Source organism: Ctenocephalides felis, unplaced genomic scaffold, assembly GCF_003426905.1.
Source record: "Ctenocephalides felis isolate EL2017-DRISC unplaced genomic scaffold, ASM342690v1 CF-g0.4_SCAFFOLD_01492, whole genome shotgun sequence".
Classification (NCBI taxonomy): domain Eukaryota; kingdom Metazoa; phylum Arthropoda; class Insecta; order Siphonaptera; family Pulicidae; genus Ctenocephalides; species Ctenocephalides felis.
This window is the reverse complement of record NW_020537646.1, coordinates 50,481,129-50,495,936: the sequence shown is the minus strand read 5'-3', so window position 1 is coordinate 50,495,936 and position 14,808 is coordinate 50,481,129. Positions and strand designations below refer to the sequence as shown.

The following is a 14,808-nucleotide window of genomic DNA, read 5'->3' as shown; positions in this document are numbered from 1 at the left end:
TAAAACCCGTAGAATCTTTGAATAAAATAATGTCACTTGCCGGGGGCGTAGCTCAATTGGTAGAACGCTCGCTTTGCATGTGAGAGGTACCGGGATCGATACCCGGAGCTTCCAAATCTTACTATGTATGTTTTGGTGGCGATGAATATTGATGTGAGTGGTTGTTGAGTACAAAACCCGTGAAACCTTTGAAAAAAATGGCGTTACTTGCCGGGGGCGTAGCGCAAGTGGTTAAGCGCTCGCTTAGCATGTCAGAGATACCGGGATCGATATCCGGCGCTTTCAAATCTTACTATTTTATGTTTTGGTAGCGATAAAAATTGATACCCGACGCTTCCAAATCCTACTTTTTTATGTCTTTGCTTAGCATGTGAGAAGTACCGGGATCGATACCCGGCGCTTCCAAATCCCATTTTTTTATGTCTTGGTGATGATAAAAATTGTTGTGAATAATTGTTAAGTTTAAAACCCGTAAAATCTTTGAATAAAATAATGTTACTTCCAGGGAGCGTAGCTCAATTGGTAGAGCGCTTGCTTTGCACGTGAAAAATACCGATCGATACCCGGTGTTTCCGAATCTTACTATTTTATGTTTTGGTGGCGATAAATATTGATGTATGTGGTAGTTGAGTAGAAAACCCGTATAAACTTTGAATAAGATAATCTCGCTTGGCGGGGGCATAAGTATAAAACCCGTAGAATCTTTGAATAAAATGTTGTCACTTGCCGGGGGCGTAGCTCAATTGGTAGAGCGCTCGCTTTGCATGTGAGAGGTACCGGGATCGATACCCGGCGCTTCCAAATCTTACTTCGTGATGATAATGTCTTCGTGATGATAATGTGATTGTTAAGTATAGAACCCGTAGAATCTTTGAATAAAATATTATCACTTGCCGGGGGCGTAGCTCAGTTGGTAGAGCGCTCGCTTTGCATGTGAGAGGTACCGGGATCGACACCCGGCGTTTCCAAATCTTACTATATTATGTTTTGGTAGCGATAAAAATTGATGTGAGTGGTTATTGCTTAGCATGTGAGAAGTACCGGGATCCATACCCGGCGCTTACAAATCCTACTTTTTCATGTCTTGGTGATGATAAAAATTATTGTGTGATTGTTAAGTATAAAACCCGTAGAATATTTGAATAAAATATGGTCACTTGACGGGGGCGTAGCTCAATTGATAGAGCGCTCGCTTTGCATGTGAGAGGTACCGGGATCGATACCCGTCGCTTCCAAATCTTACTATATTATGTTTTGGTAGCGATAAAAATTGATGTGAGTGGTTATTGCTTAGCATGTGAGAAGTACCGGGATCGATACCCGGCGCTTCCAAATCCTACTTTTTTATGTCTTGGTGATGATAAAAATTGTTGTGAATGATTGTTAAGTATAAAACCCGTAGAAACGTTGAATAAATTAATGTCACTTGGCGGGGGCGTAGCTCAATTGGTAGAGCGCTCGCTTTGCATGTGAGAGGTACCGGGATCGATACCCGGCGTTTCCAAATCTTACTATTTTATGTTTTGGTGGCGATAAATATGGATGTGAGTGGTTGTTGAGTACAAAACCCGTGAAACCTTCGAAAAAAATGTCGTTACTCGCCAGGGGCGTAGCTCAAGTGGTTAAACGCTCGCTTAGCATGTGAGAGATACCGGGATCGATATCCGGCGCTTTCAAATCTTACTATTTTTTGTCTTGGTGGCGATAAAAATTATTGTGAGTGGTTGTTGAGTATAAAACACGTGAAACCTTTGCTTAGCATGTGAGAGGTACCTGGATCGATGCCCGGAGCTTCCAAGGCTTACTTTTTTAAGTCTTGGTGATCATAAAAATTATTGTGAGTATCTCTTTCTTTCTCTTTGTTAAGTATAAAACCCGTAGAATCTTTGAATAAAATAATGTTACTTTCCGGGGACGTAGCTCAATTTGTAGAGCGCTCGCTTTACATGTGAGAGGTACCGGGATCGATACCCGGTGCTTCCAAATCTTTCTATTTTATATCTTGGTAACGTCCAAATCTTACTCTTTTATGTATCGTGATGATAATGTGAGTGATTTTTAAGTATAAAAACCCGTACAATCTTTGAAAAATAATATCACTTGCCGGGGCGTAGCTCAATTAGTATAGAGCGCTCGCTTTGCATGTGAGAGTTACCGGGATCGATACCCGGCGCTTTCAAATCTTACTATTTTATGTTTTCCTAGCGATAGAAATTGATGTGAGTGGTTGTTGCTTAGCATGTGAGAAGTACCGGGATCGATACCCGGCGCTTCCAAATCCTACTTTTTTATGTCTTGGTGATGATAAAAATTATTGTGTGATTGTTAAGTATAAAACCCGTAGAATATTTGAATAAAATAGGGTCACTTGACGGGGGCGTAGCTCAATTGGTAGAGCGCTCGCTTTGCGTGTGAGAGGTACCGGGATCGATACCCGGCGCTTCCAAGTCTTCTTATTTTATATCTTGGTAACTTCCAAATCTTACTTTTTTATGTCTTCGTGATGATAATGTGATTGTTAAGTAAAAAACCCGTAGAATCTTTGAATAAAATGATGTCACTTGCCGGGGGCGTATCTCTATTGGTAGAACGCTCGCTTTGCATGTGAGAGGTACCGGAATCGATACCCGGCGCTTCCAAATCCTGCTTTTTTATGTCTTGGTGATGATAAAAATTGTTGTGAATGATTGTTAAGTATAAAACCCGTAGAATCTTTGAATAAAATAATGTCACTTGGCGGGGCGTAGCTCAATTGGTAGAGCGCTCGCTTTGCATGTCAGAGGTACTGGGATCGATACCCGGCGCTTCCAAATCCCATTTTTTATGTCTTGGTGATGATAAAAATTGTTGTAAATAATTGTTAAGTTTAAAACCCGTAAAATCTTTGAATAAAATAATGTTACTTCCAGGGAGCGTAGCTCAATTGGTAGAGCGCTTGCTTTACACGTGAAAAATACCGATCGATACCCGGTGTTTCCGAATCTTACTATTTTATGTTTTGGTGGCGATAAATATTGATGTATGTGGTAGTTGAGTAGAAAACCCGTATAAACTTTGAAAAAAAATTTTGTTACTTGCCAGGGGCGTAGCTCAAGTGGTGAAACGCTCGCTTAGCATGTGAGAGATACCGGATCGATATCCGGGCGCCTTCAAATCTTACTATTTTTTGTCTTGGTGGCGATAAAAATTATTGTGAGTGGTTGTTGAGTATAAAACACGTGAAACCTTTGCCTTAGCATGTGAGAGGTACCAGGATTATGCCTCGGCTCTTCCAAATCTTACTTTTTTAAGTCTTGGTGATGATAAAAATTATTGTATCTCTTTCTTTCTCTTTGTTAAGTATAAAACCCGTAGAATCTTTGAATAAAATAATGTCACTTTCCGGGGGCGTAGCTCAATTGGTAGACCGCTCGCTTTGCATGTGAGAAGTACGGTACCGGGATCGATACCCGGTGCTTCCAAATCTTACTATTTTATATCCTGGTAACTTCCAAATCTTACTTTTTATGTCTTTGTGATGATAATGTGAGTGATTGTTAAGTGTAAAACCCGTAGAATTTTTGAATAAAATAATGTCACTTGCCGGGGGCGTAGCTCAATTAGCAGAGCGCACGCTTTGCATGTGAGAGGTACCGGGGTCGATACCCGGCGCTTCCAAATCCTACTTTTTTATGTCTTGCTGATGATAAAAATTGTTACAATCTTACTATTGTATGTTTTGGTGGCGATGAATATTGATGTGAGTGGTTGTTGAGTACAAAACCCGTGAAACTTTTGAAAAAAATGGCGTTACTTGCCGGGGGCGTAGCGCAAGTGGTTAAGCGCTCGCTTAGCATGTCAGAGATACCGGGATCGATATCCGGCGCTTTCAAATCTTACTATTTTATGTTTTGGTAGCGATAAAAATTGATGTAAGTGGTTGTTGCTTAGCATTTGAGAAGCACCGGGATCGATACCCGACGCTTCCAAATCCTACTTTTTTATGTCTTGGTGATGATAAAAATTGTTGTGAATGATTGTTAAGTATAAAACCCGTAGAATCTTTGAATAAAATGTTGTCACTTGCCGGGGGCGTAGCTCAATTGGTAGAGCGCTCGCTTTGCATGTGAGGTACCGGGATCGATACCCGGCGCTTCCAAATCTTACTATTTTATATCTTGGTAACTTCCAAATCTTACTTTTTTATGTCTTTGTGATGAAAATGTGATTGTTAAGTATAAAACCCGTAGAATTTTTGAATAAAATGATATCACTTGCCGGGGGCGTAGCTCAGTTGGTAGAGCGCTCGCTTTGCATGTGAGAGGTACCGGGATCGATACCCGACGCTTCCAAATCCTACTTTTTTATGTCTTGCTGATGATAAAAATTGTTGTGAATGATTGTTAAGTATAAAACCCGTAGAGAATTTGTATAAAATAATGTCACTTGGCGGGGGCGTAGCTCAATTGGTAAAGCGCTCGCTTAGCATGTGAGAGATACCGGAATCGATATCCGGCGCTTTCAAATCTTACTATTTTATGTTTTCCTAGCGATAGAAATTGATGTGAGTGGTTGTTGCTTAGCATGTGAGAAGTACCGGGATCCATACCCGGCGCGCTTCCAAACCTACTTTTTCATGTCTTGGTGATGATAAAAATTATTGTGATTGTTAAGTATAAAACCCGTAGAATATTTGAATAAAATATGGTCACTTGACGGGGGCGTAGCTCAATTGGTAGAGCGCTTGCTTTGCATGTGAGAGGTACCGGGATCGATACCCGTCGCTTCAAAATCTTCCTATATTATGTTTTGGTAGCGATAAAAATTGATGTGAGTGGTTATTGCTTAGCATGTGAGAAGTACCGAGATCGATACCCGGCGCTTCCAAATCCTACTTTTTTATGTCTTGGTGATGATAAAAATTGTTGTGAATGATTGTTAAGTATAAAATCCGTAGAAACGTTGAATAAATTAATGTCACTTGGCGGGGGCGTAGCTCAATTGGTAGAGCGCTCGCTTTGCATGTGAGAGGTACCGGGATCGATACCCGGCGTTTCCAAATCTTACTACTTTATGTTTTGGTGGCGATAAATATGGATGTGAGTGGTTCTTGAGTACAAAACCCGTGAAACCTTCGAAAAAAGTGTCGTTACTCGCCAGGGGCGTAGCTCAAGTGGTTAAACGCTCGCTTAGCATGTGAGAGATACCGGGATCGATATCCGGCGCTTTCAAATCTTACTATTTTTTGTCTTGGTGGCGATAAAAATTATTGTGAGTGGTTGTTGAGTATAAAACACGTGAAACCTTTGCTTAGCATGTGAGAAGTACCAGGATCGATGCCCGGAGCCCGGAGCTTCCAAGTCTTACTTTTTTAAGTCTTGGTGATCATAAAAATTATTGTGAGTATCTCTTTCTTTCTCTTTGTTAAGTATAAAACCCGTACAATCTTTGAATAAAATAATATCACTTGCCGGAGGCGTAGCTCAATTAGTAGAGCGCTCGCTTTGCATGTGAGAGTTACCGGGATCGATACCCGGCGCTTTCAAATCTTACTATTTTATTTTCTAGCGATAGAATTGATGTGAGTGGTGGTGTTGCTTAGCATGTGAGAAGTACCGGGGTCGATATCCGGCGCTTCAAATCCTACTTTTTTATGTCTTGTGATGATAAAATTATTGTGTGATTGTTAATATAAAACCCGTAGAAATTTGAATAAAATGGGGTCACTTGACGGGGGCGTAGCTCAATTGGTAGAGCGCTGCTCTTTGCATGTGAGAGGTACCGGGATCGATACCCGGCGTTTCCAAATCTTACTACTTTATGTTTTGGTGGCGATAAATATTGATGTGAGTGGTTGTTGAGTATAAAACACGTGAAACCTTTGCTTAGCATGTGAGAGGTACCAGGATTGATGCCCGGCTCTTCCAAATCTTACTTTTTTAAGTCTTGGTGATGATAAAAATTATTGTCTCTTTCTTTCTCTTTGTTAAGTATAAAACCCGTAGAATCTTTGAATAAAATAATGTCTCTTTCCGGGGGCGTAGCTCAATTGGTAGAGCGCTCGCTTTGCATGTGAGAAGTACCGAGATCGATACCCGGTGCTTCCAAATCTTACTATTTTATATCTTGGTAACTTCCAAATCTTACTTTTTATGTCTTTGTGATGATAATGTGAATGATTGTTAAGTGTAAAACCCGTAGAATTTTTGAATAAAATAATGTCACTTGCCGGGGGCGTAGCTCAATTAGTAGAGCGCTCGCTTTGCATGTGAGAGGTACCGGGATCGATACCCGGCGCTTCCAAATCCTACTTTTTTATGTCTTGCTGATGATAAAAATTGTTGTGAATGATTGTTAAGTGTAAAACCCGTAGAAACTTTGTATAAAATAATGTCACTTTCAGGGGGCATAGCTCAATTGGTAGAGCGCTCGCTTTGCATGTGAGAGGTACCGGGAGAGGATTTTATGTTTTCGTGGCGATAAATATTGATGTGTGTGGTTGTTGAGTACAAAACCCGTGAAACCTTTTCAGTGGTTCAGCGCTCGCTTAGCATGTGAGAGATACCGGGATCGATATCCGGCGCTTTCAAGTCTTACTATTTTATGTTTTCCTAGCGATTGATGTGAGTGGTTGTTGCTTAGCATGTGAGAAGTACCGGGATCGATACCCGGCGCTTCGAAATCCTACTTTTTCATGTCTTGGTGATGATAAAAATTATTGTGATTGTTAAGTATAAAACCCGTAGAATATTTGAATAAAAGAGGGTCACTCGACGGGGGCGTAGCTCAATTGGTAGAGCGCTCGCTTTGCATGTGAGTAAGTAAGTTTTGGTAGCAATAAGAATTGATGTGAGTGGTTATTGCTTAGCATGTGAGAAGTACCGGGATCGATACCCGGCGCTTCCAAATCCTACTTTTTTATGTCTTGGTGATGATAAAAATTGTTGTGAACGATTGTTAAGTATAAAACCCGTAGAAACGTTGAATACATTAATGTCACTTGGCGTGGGCGTAGCTCAATTTGCTCGCTTTGCATGTGAGAGGTACCGGGATCGATACCTGGCGCTTCCAAATCTTGCTGTTTTATATCTTGGTAACTTCCAAATCTTACTTTTTATGTCTTCGTGATGATAATGTGAGTGATTGTTAAGTATAAAACCCGTAGAATCTTTGAATAAAATAGTGTTACTTGCTGGGGGACGTAGCTCAATTGGTAGAGCGCTTGCTTTGCATGTCTTGCAATGGCGCTTGCAAATCTTACTATTTTATCTTGGTAACTTCCAAATCTTACTTTTTTCATGTCTTCGTGATGATAATGTGATTGTTAAGAATAAAACCCGTAGAATCTTTGATATAAAATGATGTCACTTGCGGGGCGTATCTCTATTGGTAGAGCGCTCGCTTTGCATGTGAGAGGTACCGGAATCGATACCCGGCGCTTCCGAATGTTAATATTTTTTGTCTTGGTGGCGATAAAAATTATTGTGAGTGGAATATAAAACACGTAAACCTTTGCTTAGCATGTGAGAGGTACCAGGATCGATGCCCGGCACTTCCAAATCTTACTTTTTTATGTCTTGGTGATGATAAAAATTATTGTGATTGTTAAGTATAAAACCCGTAGAATCTTTGAACAAAATAATGACATTTGCCGGGGGCGTAGCTCAATTGGTAGAGCTCTCGCTTTGCATGTGAGAGGTACCAGGATCGATGCCCGGCGCTTCCAAATCCTGTTTTTTATGTCTTGTTGATGCTAAAAATTGTTGTGAATGATTGTTAAGTATAAAACCCGTAGAATCTTTGAATAAAATAATGTCACTTCCAGGAGGCGTAGCTCAATTGGTAGAGCGCTCGCTTTGCATGTGAGAGGTACCGGGATCGATACCCGACGTTTCCAAATCTTACTATTGTATGTTTTGGTGGCGATGAATATTGATGTGAGTGGTTGTTGAGTACAAAACCCGTGAAACCTTTGAAAAAAATGGCGTTACTTGCCGGGGGCGTAGCGCAAGTGGTTAAGCGCTCGCTTAGCATGTCAGAGATACCGGGATCGATATCCGGCGCTTTCAAATCTTACTATTTTATGTTTTGGTAGCGATAAAAATTGATGTAAGTGGTTGTTGCTTAGCATTTGAGAAGCACCGGGATCGATACCCGACGCTTCCAAATCCTACTTTTTTATGTCTTGGTGATGATAAAAATTGTTGTGTGAATGATTGTTAAGTATAAAACCCGTAGAATCTTTGAATAAAATGTTGTCACTTGCCGGGGGCGTAGCTCAATTGGTAGAGCGCTCGCTTTGCATGTGAGAGGTACCGGAATCGATACCCGGCGCTTCCAAATCTTACTATTTTATATCTTGGTAACTTCCAAATCTTACTTTTTTATGTCTTTGTGATGAAAATGTGATTGTTAAGTATAAAACCCGTAGAATTTTTGAATAAAATGATATCACTTGCCGGGGGCGTAGCTCAGTTGGTAGAGCGCTCGCTTTGCATGTGAGAGGTACCGGGGTCGATACCCGACGCTTCCAAATCCTACTTTTTTATGTCTTGATGATGATAAAAATTGTTGTGAATGATTGTTAAGTATAAAACCCGTAGAGAATTGGTATAAAATAATGTCACTTGGCGAGGGCGTAGCTTAATTGGTAGAGCGCTCGCTTAGCATGTGAGAGATACCGGGATCGATATCCGGCGCTTTCAAATCTTACTATTTTATGTTTTCCTAGCGATAGAAATTGATGTGAGTGGTTGTTGCTTAGCATGTGAGAAGTACCGGGATCCATACCCGGCGCTTCCAAATCCTACTTTTTCATGTCTTGTGATGATATAAAAAATTATGTGATTGTTAAGTATAAAACCCGAATATGTGTGTCTGTTCTCCTAATAAAAATATTTTTAGTGTCAGAAAATACTTTATATATATGACAATAAAATGAGTTTAATATATATAAGTATGAACACACATCTATCGATAAAGAAATTAATATGAATATGAGTGTCTGTTCTCCTAATAAAATATTTTTTTGAAAAATTTTGCAAGTGTCAGAAAAATACTTTATATATATATATATCTATTATATATATATATATATATATATATTATAATGACAATAAAATGAGTTTAATATATATAGTATGAACACACATCTATCGATAAAGAAAGAAATTAATATGAATATGTGTGTCTGTTCTCCTAATAAAATATTTTTTGAAAATTTTGCAAGTGTCAGAAAATACTTTATATATATATGACAATAAAATGAGTTTAATATCTATAAGTATGAACACACATCTATCCATAAAGAAATTAATATGAATATGTGTGTCTGTTCTCCTAATAAAATATTTTTTAGTGTCAGAAAATACTTTATATATATATGACAATAAAATGAGTTTAATATATATAAGTATGAACACACATCTATCCATAAAGAAATTAATATGAATATGTGTGTCTGTTCTCCTGATAAAATATTTTTAGTGTCAGAAAATACTTTATATATATATGACAATAAAATGAGTTTAATATATATAAGTATGAACACACATCTATCGATAAAGAAATTAATATGAATATGAGTGTGTTCTCCTATAAAATATTTTTTGAAAATTTTGCAGTGTCAGAAAATACTTTATATATATATGACAATAAAATGAGTTTAATATCTATAAGTATGAACACACATCTATCCATAAAGAAATTAATATGAATATGTGTGTCTGTTCTCCTAATAAAATATTTTTTAGTGTCAGAAAATACTTTATATATATATGACAATAAAATGAGTTTAATATATATAAGTATGAACACACATCTATCGATAAAGAAATTAATATGAATATGAGTGTCTGTTTTCCTAATAAAATATTTTTTTGAAAATTTTGCAAGTGTCAGAAAATACTTTATATATATATGACAATAAAATGAGTTTAATATCTATAAGTATGAACACACATCTATCCATAAAGAAATTAATATGAATATGTGTGTCTGTTCTCCTAATAAAATATTTTTTAGTGTCAGAAAATACTTTATATATATATGACAATAAAATGAGTTTAATATATATAAGTATGAACACACATCTATCCATAAAGAAATTAATATGAATATGTGTGTCTGTTCTCCTGATAAAATATTTTTAGTGTCAGAAAATACTTTATATATATATGACAATAAAATGAGTTTAATATATATAAGTATGAACACACATCTATCGATAAAGAAATTAATATGAATATGAGTGTCTGTTCTCCTAAAAAAATATTTTTAGTGTCAGAAAATACTTTATATATATATATGACAATAAAATGAGTTTAATATCTATAAGTATGAACACACATCTATCGATAAAGAAATTAATATGAATATGTGTGTCTGTTCTCCTAATAAAATATTTTTTAGTGTCAGAAAATACTTTATATATATGACAATAAAATGAGTTTAATATATATAAGTATGAACACACATCTATCCATAAAGAAATTAATATGAATATGTGTGTCTGTTCTCCTGATAAAATATTTTTAGTGTCAGAAAATACTTTATATATATATGACAATAAAATGAGTTTAATATATATAAGTATGAACACACATCTATCGATAAAGAAATTAATATGAATATGAGTGTCTGTTTTCCTAATAAAATATTTTTTTGAAAATTTTGCAAGTGTCAGAAAATACTTTATATATATATGACAATAAAATGAGTTTAATATCTATAAGTATGAACACACATCTATCCATAAAGAAATTAATATGAATATGTGTGTCTGTTCTCCTAATAAAATATTTTTAGTGTCAGAAAATACTTTATATATATATGACAATAAAATGAGTTTAATATATATAAGTATGAACACACATCTATCCATAAAGAAATTAATATGAATATGTGTGTCTGTTCTCCTGATAAAATATTTTTTAGTGTCAGAAAATACTTTATATATATATGACAATAAAATGAGTTTAATATATATAAGTATGAACACACATCTATCGATAAAGAAATTAATATGAATATGAGTGTCTGTTCTACTAATAAAATATTTTTTTGAAAAATTTTGCAAGTGTCAGAAAATACTTTATATATATATGACAATAAAATGAGTTTAATATCTATAAGTATGAACACACATCTATCCATAAAGAAATTAATATGAATATGTGTGTCTGTTCTCCTAATAAAATATTTTTTAGTGTCAGAAAATACTTTATATATATATGACAATAAAATGTAAAATGAGTTAATATATATAAGTATGAACACACATCTATCCATAAAGAAATTAATATGAATATGTGTGTCTGTTCTCCTGATAAAATATTTTTTAGTGTCAGAAAATACTTTATATATATATGACAATAAAATGAGTTTAATATATATAAGTATGAACACACATCTATCGATAAAGAAATTAATATGAATATGAGTGTCTGTTCTCCTAATAAAATATATTTTGTGAAAAAATTTTGCAAGTGTCAGGAGAAAATTATTTATTTTTTGTTTTTTTACTTTTTAAATATATATATAGATATAAAATATATATATATATGACAATAAAATGAGTTTAATATATATAAGTATGAACACACATCTATCGATAAAGAAATTAATATGAATATGAGTGTCTGTCTCCTAATAAAATATTTTTTTGAAAATTTTGCAAGTGTCAGAAAATACTTTATATATATATGACAATAAAATGAGTTTAATATCTATAAGTATGAACACACATCTATCCATAAAGAAATTAATATGAATATGTGTGTCTGTTCTCCTAATAAAATATTTTTAGTGTCAGAAAATACTTTATATATATATGACAATAAAATGAGTTTAATATATATAAGTATGAACACACATCTATCCATAAAGAAATTAATATGAATATGTGTGTCTGTTCTCCTGATAAAATATTTTTTAGTGTCAGAAAATACTTTATATATATATGACAATAAAATGAGTTTAATATATATAAGTATGAACACACATCTATCGATAAAGAAATTAATATGAATATGAGTGTCTGTTCTACTAATAAAATATTTTTTGAAAAATTTTGCAAGTGTCAGAAAATAATATATATATATATATATATGACAATAAAATGAGTTTAATATATATAAGTATGAACACACATCTATCGATAAAGAAATTAATATGAATATGAGTGTCTGTTCTCCTAATAAAATATTTTTTTGAAAAATTTGCAAGTGTCATAGAATACTTTATATATATATGACAATAAAATGAGTTTAATATCTATAAGTATGAACACACATCTATCCATAAAGAAATTAATATGAATATGTGTGTCTGTTCTCCTAATAAAATATTTTTTAGTGTCAGAAAATACTTTATATATATATGACAATAAAATGAGTTTAATATATATAAGTATGAACACACATCTATCGATAAAGAAATTAATATGAATATGAGTGTCTGTTTCCTTAAAAATTTTTTGAAAATTTTGCAAGTGTCAGAAAATACTTTATATATATATGACAATAAAATGAGTTTAATATATATAAGTATGAACACACACTATCCATAAAGAAATTAATATGAATATGTGTGTCTGTTCTCCTAATAAAATATTTTTTAGTGTCAGAAAATACTTTATATATATATGACAATAAAATGAGTTTAATATATAAGTATGAACACACATCTATCCATAAAGAAATTAATATGAATATGTGTGTCTGTTCTCCTGATAAAATATTTTTTAGTGTCAGAAAATACTTTATATATATATGACAATAAAATGAGTTTAATATATATAAGTATGAACACACATCTATCGATAAAGAAATTAATATGAATATGAGTGTCTGTTTCCTAATAAAATATTTTTTGAAAATTTTGCAAGTGTCAGAAAATACTTTATATATATATGACAATAAAATGAGTTTAATATCTATAAGTATGAACACACATCTATCCATAAAGAAATTAATATGAATATGTGTGTCTGTTCTCCTAATAAAATATTTTTTAGTGTCAGAAAATACTTTATATATATATGACAATAAAATGAGTTTAATATATATAAGTATGAACACACATCTATCCATAAAGAAATTAATATGAATATGTGTGTCTGTTCTCCTGATAAAATATTTTTAGTGTCAGAAAATACTTTATATATATATGACAATAAAATGAGTTTAATATATATAAGTATGAACACACACTATCGATAAAGAAATTAATATGAATATGAGTGTCTGTTTCCTAATAAAATATTTTTTTGAAAATTTTGCAAGTGTCAGAAAATACTTTATATATATATGACAATAAAATGAGTTTAATATCTATAAGTATGAACACACATCTATCCATAAAGAAATTAATATGAATATGTGTGTCTGTTCTCCTAATAAAATATTTTTTAGTGTCAGAAAATACTTTATATATATATGACAATAAAATGAGTTTAATATATATAAGTATGAACACACATCTATCCATAAAGAAATTAATATGAATATGTGTGTCTGTTCTCCTGATAAAATATTTTTTAGTGTCAGAAAATACTTTATATATATGACAATAAAATGAGTTTAATATATATAAGTATGAACACACATCTCCGATAAAGAAATTAATATGAATATGAGTGTCTGTTTTCCTAATAAAATTTTTTTGAAAATTTTGCAAGTGTCAGAAAATACTTTATATATATATGACAATAAAATGAGTTTAATATCTATAAGTATGAACACACATCTATCCATAAAGAAATTAATATGAATATGTGTGTCTGTTCTCCTAATAAAATATTTTTTAGTGTCAGAAAATACTTTATATATATATGACAATAAAATGAGTTAATATATATAAGTATGAACACACATCTATCCATAAAGAAATTAATATGAATATGTGTGTCTGTTCTCCTGATAAAATATTTTTTAGTGTCAGAAAATACTTTATATATATATGACAATAAAATGAGTTTAATATGTATAAGTATGAACACACATCTATCGATAAAGAAATTAATATGAATATGAGTGTCTGTTCTCCTAATAAAATATTTTTTAGTGTCAGAAAATACTTTATATATATGACAATAAAATGAGTTTAATATATATAAGTATGAACACACAACTATCCATAAAGAAATTAATATGAATATGTGTGTCTGTTCTCCTAATAAAAAATATTTTTTAGTGTCAGAAAATACTTTATATATATATGACAATAAAATGAGTTTAATATATATAAGTATGAACACACATCTATCCATAAAGAAATTAATATGAATATGTGTGTCTGTTCTCCTAATAAAATATTTTTAGTGTCAGAAAATACTTTATATATATATGACAATAAAATGAGTTTAATATATATAAGTATGAACACACATCTATCCATAAAGAAATTAATATGAATATGTGTGTCTGTTCTCCTAATAAAATATTTTTTAGTGTCAGAAAATACTTTATATATATGACAATAAAATGAGTTTAATATATATAAGTATGAACACACATCTATCCATAAAGAAATTAATATGAATATGTGTGTCTGTTCTCCTAATAAAATATTTTTTAGTGTCAGAAAATACTTTATATATATATGACAATAAAATGAGTTTAATATATATAAGTATGAACACACATCTATCCATAAAGAAATTAATATGAATATGTGTGTCTGTTCTCCTAATAAAATATTTTTTAGTGTCAGAAAATACTTTATATATATGACAATAAAATGAGTTTAATATATATAAGTATGAACACACATCTATCCATAAAGAAATTAATATGAATATGTGTGCTGTTCTCCTAATAAAATATTTTT

General features: G+C 32.8%; 15 non-coding genes across 15 annotated transcripts; all 15 read left to right on the top strand.

Annotated features, from left to right (window-relative positions):
* Positions 1-41: 41 nt before the first annotated feature.
* On the top strand, positions 42-114 carry Trnaa-ugc. The gene has a single exon. It is a non-coding gene; the product is annotated as a tRNA-Ala (tRNA).
* A 614-nt stretch (positions 115-728) lies between these two features.
* On the top strand, positions 729-801 carry Trnaa-ugc. The gene has a single exon. It is a non-coding gene; the product is annotated as a tRNA-Ala (tRNA).
* A 94-nt stretch (positions 802-895) lies between these two features.
* Positions 896-968, top strand: Trnaa-ugc. The gene has a single exon. It is a non-coding gene; the product is annotated as a tRNA-Ala (tRNA).
* A 463-nt stretch (positions 969-1,431) lies between these two features.
* Trnaa-ugc lies at positions 1,432-1,504 on the top strand. Its single transcript has one exon. It is a non-coding gene; the product is annotated as a tRNA-Ala (tRNA).
* Positions 1,505-2,373: 869 nt separating this feature from the next.
* Trnaa-ugc lies at positions 2,374-2,446 on the top strand. The gene has a single exon. It is a non-coding gene; the product is annotated as a tRNA-Ala (tRNA).
* A 1,621-nt stretch (positions 2,447-4,067) lies between these two features.
* On the top strand, positions 4,068-4,138 carry Trnaa-ugc. Its single transcript has one exon. It is a non-coding gene; the product is annotated as a tRNA-Ala (tRNA).
* A 120-nt stretch (positions 4,139-4,258) lies between these two features.
* On the top strand, positions 4,259-4,331 carry Trnaa-ugc. The gene has a single exon. It is a non-coding gene; the product is annotated as a tRNA-Ala (tRNA).
* Positions 4,332-4,965: 634 nt separating this feature from the next.
* Positions 4,966-5,038, top strand: Trnaa-ugc. The gene has a single exon. It is a non-coding gene; the product is annotated as a tRNA-Ala (tRNA).
* A 1,171-nt stretch (positions 5,039-6,209) lies between these two features.
* Positions 6,210-6,282, top strand: Trnaa-ugc. The gene has a single exon. It is a non-coding gene; the product is annotated as a tRNA-Ala (tRNA).
* A 472-nt stretch (positions 6,283-6,754) lies between these two features.
* Positions 6,755-6,885, top strand: Trnaa-ugc. Its single transcript has 2 exons — positions 6,755-6,791; positions 6,850-6,885. It is a non-coding gene; the product is annotated as a tRNA-Ala (tRNA).
* Positions 6,886-7,632: 747 nt separating this feature from the next.
* Positions 7,633-7,705, top strand: Trnaa-ugc. The gene has a single exon. It is a non-coding gene; the product is annotated as a tRNA-Ala (tRNA).
* A 98-nt stretch (positions 7,706-7,803) lies between these two features.
* Positions 7,804-7,876, top strand: Trnaa-ugc. Its single transcript has one exon. It is a non-coding gene; the product is annotated as a tRNA-Ala (tRNA).
* Positions 7,877-8,246: 370 nt separating this feature from the next.
* Positions 8,247-8,319, top strand: Trnaa-ugc. The gene has a single exon. It is a non-coding gene; the product is annotated as a tRNA-Ala (tRNA).
* A 120-nt stretch (positions 8,320-8,439) lies between these two features.
* On the top strand, positions 8,440-8,512 carry Trnaa-ugc. Its single transcript has one exon. It is a non-coding gene; the product is annotated as a tRNA-Ala (tRNA).
* A 99-nt stretch (positions 8,513-8,611) lies between these two features.
* Positions 8,612-8,684, top strand: Trnaa-agc. Its single transcript has one exon. It is a non-coding gene; the product is annotated as a tRNA-Ala (tRNA).
* The last annotated feature ends 6,124 nt before the right edge of the window (positions 8,685-14,808 follow it).